The following is a 14,033-nucleotide window of genomic DNA, read 5'->3' on the forward strand; positions in this document are numbered from 1 at the left end:
TGTTTTTTCCCTTCCCCTCCACAAATCATACCAACATCAAATACAATGAAAGCAGGGGTTATACGGTGGGGGAGGGACATACAAAGCAACAAAGAAATCATCTTATAAATATGTTAGAAACAATCACAAGAAAGAAAAAAACATTTGAATCCTTATCTTGGTGTTCATTTCACCTAACATCAACTTATCTGACCATTTCTGCTTGTCTGAGACATATACTAGTTACAAATAAGGGAAACCATGGGATGTATGTTTCTTTGGGCCTGGCTTACTTCAATATAATTTTTTCCAAGTCTTTCCATTTTGTAACAAGTGGGGCAATGACATTCTTTCTGAGGGAGGAATAAAATTCCATTCCATAGAATTCTATTTTCTTAATCCATTCATCTACTTAAGGGCATCAAACAAGACCATACAAAAGCTACCAAAACAACTATGTTTATTGCAGCATTATTTAGCATAGCTAAGATATCAGTTACGTTTCTTAAACATCAAAATGCCAGTCCACTCTTTGTGTCCATATAAAATATTTTCAGAATTCAAATAACAGCAATATCTTACTGTAAAAATTCCGTGGAATTTTTCCAAGTGAATTGCCTGACTTTGATGTCAAATGTATTTGAGTTGTTTGTGTACATCTACAATGATTTCTGCAGAGTTTGTGATTTTTTAATCAGAAATAATTTTATCTTATCTGTTGAAATGAGTAGTACAGAAACTAAAGATATTTCTGCTTCTTGTCTGAAAAAAGTATATTTTAAAATATTCTATATTCTGTGTTTGCATAATATCCATAATCTATTTCATTGTTTCCTAGATATACTTTGCATTCAACATTGTTTTATAATATATATATATTCATTAATAAATGTGTCCTTTCAGATTGTATTCCATATAGAAAATTTAAGATTATTTTTTTTTAGGTTTTTTTTTTTTTTTTTTTTTTTTTGGTCCAGTCGTGGGCCTGAACTCTGGGCCTGGACGCTGTCACTCAGCTCTTCAGCTCAAGGCTAGCGCTCTACCACTTGAGCCATAGCACCACTTCCGACTTTTTTCTTTTTGCTTATGTGGTGCTGAGGAATCGAACCCAGGGCCTCAAGCATGCAAGGCAAGCGCTCTACCACTGAGCCACCTCCCCAGCCCCTTTTTCTAGGTTCTTATAGTAGTATATTTTTTTGGATAAAATGACAATGTTAACTAATTTCAAAAGTTTTGTAAAGGTTATTCTATGTAGAGGCCTTTCTAAGGTGAAGATTTAATACACTGATGTCAAACTAATGTTTAATTCTAACACTTGCAAATATTGTTACACTTGTAATTTTGTAATCAACTTTTTAATAACTGTTTTTCATTTCTGCAACTGAAGAATGAAAAATATGGAATACTTCACAAATTTTCATATTATCCTTGTGCAAGTGTCATGTTAATCTCTGTATTGTTGTAATTTGGGTATACGTGCTGCTGAAGCATGTAGTATCCTCTAAATTTAAGTAGTTAATGATGCAATCTTTATATAGGCTTATATCCTTGGGTGCCTATTTGTAGCAAGGAAACCTTATTGTTCCTAACAATACTATTGATCTTATTTCCCTAAAATAATGTGTATAGTGGGAAAAAAATTATATTGTTTGGTCGATTGCTCACATTTGCATTTTTTGTCAATGACAATTTTAATTCTTTTTTCATTTTAGATTTGATCATACTTTGAAGCACTTACAGCTAGGTCCTAAGGTGATGACTTTTTCGAGTACTTATTTACGTAAATGAGTTAGCTTTGTGGAGTTAATAGATTCAAAGTAAGCCTTGCTTAAGAGCTACTTCTAAACTTCTGCAGCTGAAATTTTCCCAAATGAGGTCTTACTGGCACAAATGTCTACCTTTTATCCTTCTTCCACGTAGGAACAGACCAACCAAAATATCCTACCCTGACAGCATAGTTTGTCTTACTAGAACAAAACTAATCTTAGTTACAAGGGATCATAGAGAGATGAACAGTTCGGACAGAACTGGTCAGACTAGAAGGTATTTTATCAAAATGTAAGTGTTTATTATACCTACCATTTCAAAAGTAGCTAACGCCAACGTGAAAATTTCTTCATATAAAGCATTTGACAAGATCCAACACCCCTTTATGATGAAGGTTTTGGAAAAACTAAGAATACATGGAACATTGCTCAATACAATAAAGGCTGTATATGACAAACCTACAGCCAGCATTATACTCAATGGTGAAAAACTAAAGCCATTTCCTCTTAACTCAGGAACAAGACAAGGATGCCCACTCTCTCCACTTCTCTTCAATCTAGTATTAGAATGCCTAGCTACAGCAATAAGAAAAGATGCAGACATAAAGGGGATCCAAAGAGGGAAAGAAGAAATAAAACTCTCCCTCTTTGCAGATGACATGATCTTGTATTTAAAGAATCCCATAGACTCCACTCCCAAATTACTCAAGCTGATTCAAAACTTTGGCAAAATAGCAGGTTATAAAATTAACCCCCAAAAATCAATGGCTTTTCTGTATGCCAACAATGAGAAAAGTGTGGCTGAAATTAGGAAAGCAACTCCATTTGTAATAGCACCACAAAAAATAAAATACCTAGGAATTAACTTAACTAAAGAAGTGAAGGACCTCTATGATGAAAACTTTAAAATCTTGAAAAAGGAAATCAACACAGAACTTAAAAAATGGCAAAACCTCCCATGCTCCTGGATTGGAAAGATTAACATCGTGAAAATGGCAATACTTCCCAAGGCTATCTACATATTCAACGCAATACCTATCAAAATTCCAACCTCAATCTTCAAGGAAATAGAAGAGGCAATCCAAAAATTCATATGGAACAATAAAAGACCCCGAATAGCAAAAACGCTCCTCAACGGAAAGAACACTGCTGGAGGAATATCAATACCAAACTTCAAACTCTACTATAAAGCCATAGTAATCAAAACAGCTTGGTATTGGCATAAGAACAGACCTCAGGACCAATGGAATAGAATTGAAAACACAGAAATGAACCTACAGACCTATAGCCATCTAATCTTCGATAAGGGAGCTAAAACAATAGAATGGAAGAAAGACAACCTCTTCAGTAAATGGTGCTGGCAAAATTGGGTAACTACATGTAGAAAACTTAAGCTAGATCCTTATATATCACCCTGCACCAGAATCAACTCCAAATGGATCAAAGACCTTGAACTCAAAGCAGACACTCTGAAAACATTACAGGATGGAATAGGAGAAACCCTAGGTCTCCTTGGCTCAGGCCGAAATTTTCTGAATAGAGACCCGGAAACACAACAAATCAAAGAAAGGTTGGACAAATGGGATTGCATAAAGTTGCAGAGCTTCTGCAGGGCAAATGACATAGCTAGCAAGATCAATAGAAAGCCCACCGATTGGGAGAACATCTTTACTAGCCATCCAACGGACAAGGGTCTCATATCTAAAATATACTTGGAACTCAAAAAATTAAACCCCCCAATAAGAAATCCTCAAAGAAACAACTGCCCAATAAATAAGTGGGCGAAAGACTTAAAGAGAAACTTCTCTGAAGAAGAAAGAAGGATGGCCAATAGACACATGAAGAAATGTTCAACATCCCTAGCCATAAAAGAAATGCAAATCAAAACAACATTGAGATATCACCTCACTCCAGTGAGAACGGCAAAAATCAAGAACTCTAACAGCAACAGATGCTGGAGGGGATGGGGACAGAAAGGAACCTTACTTCATTGTTGGTGGGAATGTAAACTTGTTCAACCACTTTGGAAAGCAGTATGGAGGTTGCTCAAAAGACTTCACATAGAACTCCCCTATGACCCAGCAATCCCACTTTTGGGCATTTACCCAAATGTTTACAAACAAGACCACACTAAAGCTACCAGCACAACTATGTTTATTGCAACATTATTTACCATAGCTAAGATATGGAACCAACCCAGATGCCCCTCAGTAGATGAATGGATCAAGAAAATGTGGTATATATACACAATGGAATTCTATGCCTCCATCAGAAAGAATGACATTGCCCCAATTTTTAGGAAATGGAAAAACTTGGAAAAAATTATATTAAGTGAAGTAAGCCAGGCCCAAAGAAACATAGCTCCCATGGTTTCCCTTGTTTGTAATATCTAGTAGATGTATGAGTCAAGTGGAAAAGGTCAGATAATGTGATGTCAGGAAAATGAACCCTTAGATATATATTTTAATGTTTTTTTTCTTTTATGCATGTGTTTCTAATGCATTTATAAGATTATCTCTTGATTGCTTTGTATGTCCCTCCCCCACAGTATAACCCCTGCTTTCACTATATTTGATGTCAGTATAACTTGTGGAGGAGATGGGGAAAATCCAGTTGTTTAAGGATACAGGTGGACCTGTTGCAACAATGAGAAGTACAAGTTGTCACGTCCAAAACGAGCTTTACAACGTCGATGCGGGGGGGGGGGGGAGGGAAGGGAGGGAAGGAGAAGGATTGGGATTGGGATTGGGGGGGGAGGGGGGAGGCTGGGAAGGTATGTGAAGGGTAAACAAAGGAGGAGGCTGCAATGCTTGGTAAGAAATGTACGCATTATCATGCCCATGTAATTGTAACTCTTCTGTACAGTATGTTCACAAATAAAATAAAATTAAATTAAAAAAAATTCTTCATATGCATGATTTCCTGATGTGTGGCCTGTCTACCTTCCAACCAGGCAGGAACTTACACTACTGCCTTTCTATCACCAAATATTTCCATAGCTCCAGGAGAAGTCCATGTTTCTCCTCATTATTAGGCCTTAAATTGGTAATGTTTTAATCACAGTGTTTCCTCTTGCCTCCAGGCTGTAAATCTACAAATGGTAAAGCTTTAGGTCTAACTCTACCTAACACTGAGGTACAGATAATGCAATAATACTTTAAAACAGAGTTGTCTTTGATATCCTAACCACAACAGAACAATGCAAAACATGTGCCCTTTTTATTATATTACATATAGTTATATATTTTATATTTATATGTGCTGATTTCTTATTTCACACAGTGAAACTCAGTAGAATTAATTGATAATTTGACAAATAAATTGATAATTATTTATTCCAATAAAGAGAATTGGAATATAAATAATTAGGTTTAGAATACATACTAGAATATAAAAAGTATCAATGTAATGTCTTCACTATAAACTTGCTATACCTTCTAAGTGTTCTTGTTGTTCTGAATTTACATGGTTAAAAAAAAATGTTTTCCTCTAATCTATAAGGGATTTTAATCTGCTGCTCTGTTTATTGTTTTAACTCACTGGTTCCAAAATATTTTTCTCCACATTTCTGAAGCATTCATATTGATTATACCCAAATTTTTCTGATATGATGTATAAAAGATATTATTCTTCTGCAAGATGTATGGGTCCTAAGATCCTATGTCCCAGTTACCTGCATCATCAGATAACAGGGTCAAGACTTCTCAACTAGGCCCAGGCAACATGCCAACAGAAAGTAATTGAAGAGTCATGTCAATTTCTCATTTCCTATAATATTTCAGGGCCCCAATTCCTTGAGAAACAGGAATTAGCAGTAAGCAATAGTGAAATGTAAGTCAACTTAAAATGATGGATGAGATCACAAAATCTAAGAGAAAGTACTGCAATTCAAACTTTCAATTTACAGATGACTAGCCCATATGAGTGAACAAAATCACAAAGTGTCACAAGATTATTTTTTTTAATTTTTTATTGTAAAGATACTATACAGAGGGTTACAGTTACATGAGTGAGGTAATGAGTACACTTCCACTTCATCTTGAACATTGTTACCCCCTCCATTGTTTTCCCCCTACCATCCCCTCCCTCCCTCCCTTCCCCAAGGTTCTTTTTTTTTTTTTTTGATTGTGATTAAGTGATTACTTAATTTCCGGAAATTCACAGTATTGTGGAATAATGATGCACATTTAAAGTCACAAGTTCATTCTAACTTTCCTGGAGCAAATTGTCTATCACAGTCTGTAATATATAACGGTGCTCATATGTTATATACCATATATGTGATCAGCAGCATGGGGATATTTAGTAGTGGTTCAACCAGATGAGTGGGAGTTCTTTGTTTCTTAAGTCCTGTTAGTTTTGTCATATCACCTAACATTTTGGATTCATCATCCACTTATCAGGGAGACCATGTACTGTTTGTCTCTTCGTTCGTGGCTTACCTTGCTCACATTGATTCCTTCTAGCTCCATCCATTTCCCTGCAAATGCCATTATTTTGTCATTTCTAATGGCTGCATAATATTCCATTGTGTATAGATACCACAATTTTTGGATCCATTCATCTGTGGTGGGGCATCTAGGTTGTTTCCATATCCTAGCTATTGTGAACAGTGCTGCAATAAACATGGAGGTGCACGTGTCCTTGTATATTGGTTCCTGTTGTTCAGGGTAGATGCCTAGAAGTGGTATGACTGGGTCGTAAGGGAGGTCAATCTTTAGCTTTCTAAGGACCCTCCAGACTGCTTTCCAAAGTGGTTGTATGAGTGTACATTCCCACCAGCAGTGTAATAGCGTTCCTCGTTCTCCACATCCCCTCCAGCATTTGTCGTTGGCTGATTTGTGGATGTGGGACATTCTGACTGGGGTAAGGTGGTATCTCAGGGTTGTCTTTATTTGCATTTCCTTCACCACCAGGGATGATGAACATTTCCTTATGTGTTTCTTTGCCATTTTTATTTCTTCATTTGAGAAGTCCCTCTTTAGTTCCCTTGCCCATTTAGTAATTGGTTTGTTGGGTTTGGGAGGGATTAGTTTCTTGAGTTCCCTGTATATACAGGATGTTAACCCCTTGTCTGATATATTGCTGGTAAATATTTTTTCCCAATTAGTTGGTTGTCTTTCTAGCTTGGTTGCGATAGCTTTATCTGTGCAGAAGCTTTTTATTTTAAGGTAGTCCCATTTGTCGAGTCTCTCTCCAATTTGTTGTGACCCTGGGACTCTGTTCAGGAAGTTCCTTGGTGTGCCTATTAGTTCAAGTGTCTCTCCTACTCTGTCCTGCAGTAGTTTCAGAGATTCAGGTTTAATGTTAAGGTCTTTAATCCATTTTGAGTTGATGTTGGTGCATGGTGATAGGCTGGGGTCCACTTTAAGTTTTCTGCATGTGGCTGCCCAGTTTTCCCAGCACCAGCGGTTGAAGAGGCTGTGTTTCTCCCATTGTATGTCTTTGGCTCCTTTGTCGAATATCAGCTGGCTGTAGGCCTGTGGATTTATTTCTGGATCTTCTATTCTGTTCCATTGGTCTTCAGGTCTGTTTTTGTGCCAGTACCATGCTGTCTTTGTTATTATAGCTCTGTAGTAGAGTTTGAAGTTCGGCATGGATAGCCCTCCCATATTGTCTTTATGCCATAGAATTGTTTTGGCTATTCTAGGTCTTTTGTTGTTCCATATGAATTTTTGGACTGTTTTCTGTATTTCAGTGATGTACGTCATTGGGATTTTAATAGGAATTGCGTTGAATTTGTATATTAGTTTTGGAAGTATTGCCATCTTTACTATATTAAGGAGCATGGGAGGTCTTTCCATTTCCTAGTGTCTTCTGAAATTTCTTTCTTTAACTTTTTATAGTTCTCATTAAATAGTTCTTTTACATCTTTGGTTAGGTTAATTCCTAAATATTATATTTTTTGGGAGGTTATTGTGAATGGGGTTGCTCCCTTTATTTCCCTCTCTTCCTGTACATTATCAGTGTATAGGAAGGCAACTGATTTTTGTGGGTTTATTTTGTATCCTGCTATTTTGCCGAAGTGATTTATGATTTCTAAGAGTTTGGGGATGGAGTTTTTGGGATCGTGGAGGTATAGTATCATGTCGTCTGCAAAAAGGGATAGTTTAACTTCTTCTTTCCCTATGCGGATCCCTTTAATGTCTTTTTCTTGCCTTATTGCCCTGGGTAAGGTTTCTAGGACTATATTGAAGAGGAGTGGAGACAGTGGGCATCCTTGCCTTGTTCCTGATTTTAGGAGAATTGGTTGTAGCTTTTCCCAATTAAGTATAATATTGGCTATTGGTCTGTCATAAATGGCTTTATTATTTTTAGAAATGTTGCTTCTATTCCTATTTTCTCCAGAGCTTTTAGCATGAATTAATGTTGAATTTTGTCAAAGGCCTTTTCTGCATCTGTAGCGATAATCATGTGATTCTTGACCTTGGCTCTGTTGATATGTTGAATTACATTTATTGACTTACGTATGTTAAACCATCCCTGTGTCTCTGGGATGAAGCCTACCTGGTCATAGTGAATTATTTTTTTTATGTGTTTCTGGATTCTGTTAGATAGAATCTTGTTAAGGATCTTTGCATCTGTGTTCATCAAGGAGATTGGCCTGTAATTCTCCTTTTTGGTTTGGTCTTTGCCTGGTTTGGGGATGAGTGTGATATTGGCTTCGTAGAATGAGTTTGGGATAGCTCCTTCCTTCTCTGTTTCTCTGAAGAGCTTGAGGAGTATGGGTATTAGTTCTTGTTTAAAGGTCTTATAGAATTCTGCTGTGAATCCATCTGGTCCTGGGCTTTTTTTTGTTGGAAGACTTTTGATAGCTTCCTGTATCTCATTATAGGATATTGGCTTATTTAATTGGTTAACTTCTTCTTTGCTCAGTTTGGGCAACTTGTATTTCTCTAAAAATGCATCCATTTCTGCCCGATTTTCTTCCTTTAGAGAGTATAGCTTTTGAAAGTAGTCTGTTAGAATTGTTTGGATATCTTGGGTACGTGTTGTGATGTTTCCCGTGCCATCCCTAATCCTATTAATATGGGTTTCCTCTCTTCTTTTTTTAATTAATCTAGCCAATGGGCCATCAATTTTGTTTATTTTTTCAAAGAACCAGCTTTTTGTTTTGTTTATTTTGGTTATGGTTTTCTGATTTTCTCATTGGTTAATCTCTGCTTTTAATTTGGTTATCTGGCTTCTTCTAGTAGCTTTAGGTCCCATTTTTTCCTGTTTTTCTAGCTGTTTTAATTGCAACATGAGATTATTTACTTGGTCTGTCTCCATTTTCTTGATGTGGGCACTGAGGGCAATAAATTTGCCCCTCAGGACTGCTTTTGCTGTGTCCCACAAGTTTCTTTGTGAGGTGTTTTCATTTTCATTGAGTTGTAGGAAATGCTTTATTTCTTCTGTGATCTCGTCTGTTATCCAGGCATTGTTAAGGAGTGTGCTGTTCAATTTCCATGTATTGGAGAAATTTCTGCGGTATGCTTTGTTATTGAGAGCTAGCTTGATTCCACTGTGGTCAGATAGGATACAGGGGATTATGTCGATCCCTTTGTATTTGCTTAAGTTCCTTGCATGAACTATGATATGGTCTATTTTGGAGAAAGTTCCGTGAGCTGCTGAGAAGAATGTGTACTGTGTTGTTTTAGGGTGAAATACTCGGTAGATGTCAGTTAATTCCGCTTGAAGTATGGCCTCTCTTAATTCGGTAGCTTCTTTGCCAATCCTCTGGTTGGTAGACCTGTCCTTTGGTGAGAGTGGTGTGTTAAAGTCTCGTAGTATTATCGTATTGGGATCTATTTTATTCTGTAAGTTTGAGAGCATTTGTTTGACATATCTGGGTGCACCAATATTTGGGGCATATAAGTTGATGATGGTTATATCCTCCTCTTGGATTGTTCCCTTTATTAATATGTAGTGTCCGTCCTTGTCTTTCTGTACTGATTTTAATGAAAAGTTTATTTTGTCAGATATCAGGATAGCTACACCTGCTTTCTTACTGGGGGCGTTTGATTGGTAGATCCTTTTCCACCCCTTCACTCTGAGTTTGTTTGTATGTTTGGCTGAGAGGTGGGTCTCCTGAAGGCAACAGATGGATGGGTCTTGTTTTCTGATCCAGTCCTCAGTTCGTTTTCTTTTAATTGGCGAATTCAGCCCATTTATATTAAGAGAAAGTATAGAGAGATGCATTGTTGTCCCTGCCATTCCGTTTTCCTAAGTTTTTCTTTTTTCCTTTCCTCCTGTGCTTGCTCAGTTAGACTTTGAGTAACGCCTGTTTGGGGCAGGCCCCAGTTCCTGGCTGCTTTCTTCAGATTGTGTGCCCCCTCTTAGAATTCTTTGTAATGCTGGCTTAATGTTTATGTATTCATTTAGTTTTTCTTTGCTATTAAAAGTTTTCAGTTCTCCGTCAAATGTGAATGCTAGCTTTGCCGGGTAGATCAGTCTGGGTTGGCAGTTATTGGCTCTCAGGGCTCGTATGGTGCTTTCCCAGGCTTTTCTTGCATTCATTGTTTGTGTGGAGAGATCTGCAGTAATTCTTATTTTTTTCCCATTGTAGTATAGCTCCTTCTTCATTTTTGCTGCATGCAGGATTGTTTCCTTATTATTCAGATCTATCATTTTTACTATAATGTGTCTAGAAGTGTTTCTCCTGGGGTCTTGCTTGTTGGGTGTTCGATAAGCTTTTGTGATGTAGTTAAGATGGTCGTTTTTGAGGTGGGGAAAATTTTCATTGATTATATTGTTAAATAGGTGTTGCATTCCCTTGCTCTGGAATTCCTCACCTTCGTCCACTCCAATTATGCGAAGGTTAAATTTTTTAGCATTATCTGCTTGCTCTTGAATATCCCTTTCTTTTAATTTGAGTGATTTTTCCATATCTGTCACTTTTTGGTCCAGTTGGTGTATTCTGTCTCCTGTATCTGACACTCTACCTTCCATTTCATTCACTCTGTTGACAGTGGCTTCTATTGTGGTTTGCATGGAGGAAATGGATCCCTTTATGGATTCAATGTTGGTTCTCAGAGTACTGATCTCACCTCTCAATGAGGTATGCATTACCTCTAATTTGGCGTTTATCTCACTTCTTACTGAGGTTTGTGCAGCTTCTACTTTTGCATGCATCTCTTGTTTGATACCCTGTATCTCTTTGGATAGTTCATCCTTGTGCTCTTTCAATTTCTGATCAATTTCTCGCTTTATTTCTTGAGTCATTGCCTCCAGCAACCCTTGGAAGTAGCCTTTGTCTTCCATTCCTGTTTTGCTCCCACTGGGGCTCTCCCCTGTGTGGCTGCTGGCTTTTGAGGTGAGCTTGCTGTCCTGGGTGGTAGTAAACCTTGTGATTTTTCTCTGTGATTTTCGCATGGAGGTTCAGGAGACTGCTCTTCAATTTTGTTTTGGTGTGTCTGTCTTTGCTTGGTTGCTGGTTCTGTATTGGTAGAGAGAGTCTGTGCCTGATCTGGGTTCTGTTGGGAGCCTATTTCCAGCTGCTATTCTGACTTACTTAGGATTCTCAGCTCTCTGCGGTAGATTGCTGGCAGTTCCCACCTTTTGAATGGTTGAGCAGCCTAGACTGCTTGTGTTTGCTCCTACGGGTGCTCTTGTGAAGAACAGATGCTCTGGATGCACTCTCCCAAATGCTGGAGTCTGCTATGGGCTCCTGATGTGTTTTTGTTTGTTTTGGGCTGGTTGTGGGCTTGAACTCTAGGTTTGGGTGCTGTCCCTCAGCTTTTCAGCTCAAGGCTGGCACCCTACCGTTTGAGCCACAGCACCACTTCTGACCCTTTTTGCTTTTGTGATGCTGAGGAATCAGATCCAGGGCCTCATACATCCAAGACTATCACTCTATTGCTGAGCCACCTTAACAGTCTGAGCTCCTGCTTACTATCAGGTGCTGGCAGCCTGTGTTGCCCAATTCCCAGTCTAGGTTATATGGGTGGAGTTTTGGTGGGGTTTGGGCTTCTCTTGTCCTGGGCCTCCACGTCTTTTGTTGTCACAGGCGTGCTTCCTGGGGGAGTGTTGTTTCCTGGTTTTCTCCCCTCTGTTGAGGCGTATGCTCAGCTTTTTACTTCAATTGGGAGGAGTTGGTTGTGTTGTTCAGGCGCCAGATCCTCGGGCCTGGTTCCGGCCCCAGCCTGGAGCACGCTTGTTAGGCCTGTGCTGATGTGTATACCACCTAGGTTATGCAGCCTGGAGTGCACTCGTTAGGCCTGGAGCACACTCGCTGGGCCTGTGCTGATGTGTATACCACCTAGGTTATACAGCCTGGGGGACACAGTTCAAATTTCTTCTACTGTTGGTAGTCTTGACCCAGGGGCGCTGTTCCTGGCTTGGGCATTTAAGCTCCCTTCCAGGGGCGCTCTTGCTCTAGCCTGGCCAGCTGAGTGTGCTCCACGGGCTGGTGGAGCTCTCAAACAGTTCCCAGTTTTAGTGGGTCCTGTGGTCCGGGTGCAGGGGTAGGGAGTCTAGGTCAGGGTCTGGGGATTCCCTCCAGCTCTGGTCTCCCTTGAGGGATACACTTCCCCTGTGGGGTACTCACCCTGGAGCTCTTTGTTTCTGTGTGGTGTAGGTCGTCAGTTGTTGTTGCAATCCGGGCTGGGTTGGGCGGTGGTGGCTCTGTGTGATTCTTTTCTGTCTCTGCCTCTGTCGAAGCTGTCGGGTCAAGAGTGTCCACGCTCAGGCAGCTTCTTCTCCGTACCTCTGGGGCCCCAGTGACCCCGCCAGGTCGTTGCGATCGTGATCAGGCGGGCTGGTGGTCTGCAGACAGGACCCTTTGGTGCGCTGCTGGTGCCGAGCAGCTTTGGCGGGATGGAACCTCTATGCTCGGGTGGAGAGTGCTGGATCGTTGTGATCGCGATCAGGCTGGCTGGGCGGTCTGCCGACAGGTCCTTTTGTCACTCTGCTGATGCCGATGCAGAGCGGCTTTGGCGGGATGGAGCCTCTCTGCTCGGGTGGAGAGTGAGGGGTGGGGGTGGGATCCTTGTGGAGACTCCCGGCTGGTAGGTTTCTCTGCTCCCGGCTGGTAGGTTTCTCTGTTCCTGGCGATCTGCTGTTCTGCAAACCTGTACCTGATGTTCTGAAAGCGGCCCCCTGTGTCTCTGCTGTGTCTCTACAAGATTATTTTTAATACCCCTCTCCTAATGATTAATGAAAGATTTCAGTCCAGCATAAGTGGGCCAGAAAAATAGCTCCTGGAAGGATAGATCCACAATTGGTCTATCAAGGCCAGGAAAACTTGACTTAGAAGTCAAATGTAATTCAGAAAAAAACATTAATTGAGAAGATCCTTAGTGCTTAATAACACTGTGAGTTGTACAAGTTGTCATGTCAAAAACAAACTTTACAACTTTGGTGCTGGGGGGGAGGAGGATCGGGTAAGGGGGCAGGAGGAGGATGCCAAGGGATGGGAAGGGGAAACAAAGGAGGAGGCAACAAAGCTTGATAAGAAATGTACTCATTACCTTGCCCATGTAATTTTAACCCCTCTGAACAGTATTTTCACAATTAAAAAAACACTGGTACTTCAGTAAAACTTGGTTCTGTGGTATAAAACTGTTGTCATTCTCAAAATATTTAATCTCTTGAAAGTGTTTTCTTTTCTTTTTCTTTTTTTTTCTTTTTTTTATACATTTCTTTTTTTTTGGGGGGGGGTCCGGTTGTGGGGCCTGAACTCTGGGCCTGGGCTCTGTCCCTCAGCTCTTCAGCTCAAGGCTAGAGCTCTACCACTTGAGCCACAGCACCACTTCCGGCTTGTTTTTTTCATTTTGCTTATGTGGTGCTGAGGAATCGAACCCAGGGCCTCAGGCATGCAAGGCAAGCGTTCTACCACTGAACCATCTTCCTAGCCCCAAGTGTATTCTTTTTCAAATACTCTTTGAAAAATCAAATTCGCAAACTAGGTGCTAGTGGCTCACGCATATAATCCTAAATACTCAGGAGGCTGAGTTCTGAGGATCACGGTTCAAACCCAGCCCGGGCAGGAAAGTCCGTTAGACTCTTATCTCCAATAAACCACTCGAATATCAGAAGTGGCATTGTGGCTCAAGTGGTAGAGTGCTCGCCTTGAGCTCAAAAGCGCAGGGACAGTGCCCAAGCCTAGAGTTCAAGCCCCACGACCTTCCAAAAAAAATTCACATTTGCCAAAGTAACATTTGACAAATAGATGATACTTAGTGGCAATAGAGTTACAATAGAGTTGATTTGTTTACCCAGCACTAATGCCAATCAGGTTCAACCATTCATTAAACTGTAGAAATAGTGCCACTCACCAATTGTGTTGTTCATTAGATGCCTTCCAAA

General features: G+C 39.9%; 1 pseudogene; it reads right to left on the bottom strand.

Annotated features, from left to right (window-relative positions):
* Nucleotides 1-1,370: 1,370 nt before the first annotated feature.
* On the bottom strand, nt 1,371-1,470 carry LOC138830219 (U6 spliceosomal RNA; annotated as a pseudogene).
* Between the last annotated feature and the right edge of the window lie 12,563 nt (nt 1,471-14,033).

Source organism: Dipodomys merriami, unplaced genomic scaffold (assembly GCF_024711535.1).
Source record: "Dipodomys merriami isolate MVZ:Mamm:240054 unplaced genomic scaffold, mDipMer1.0.p SCAF_186, whole genome shotgun sequence".
NCBI classification, from domain to species: Eukaryota; Metazoa; Chordata; class Mammalia; order Rodentia; family Heteromyidae; genus Dipodomys; species Dipodomys merriami.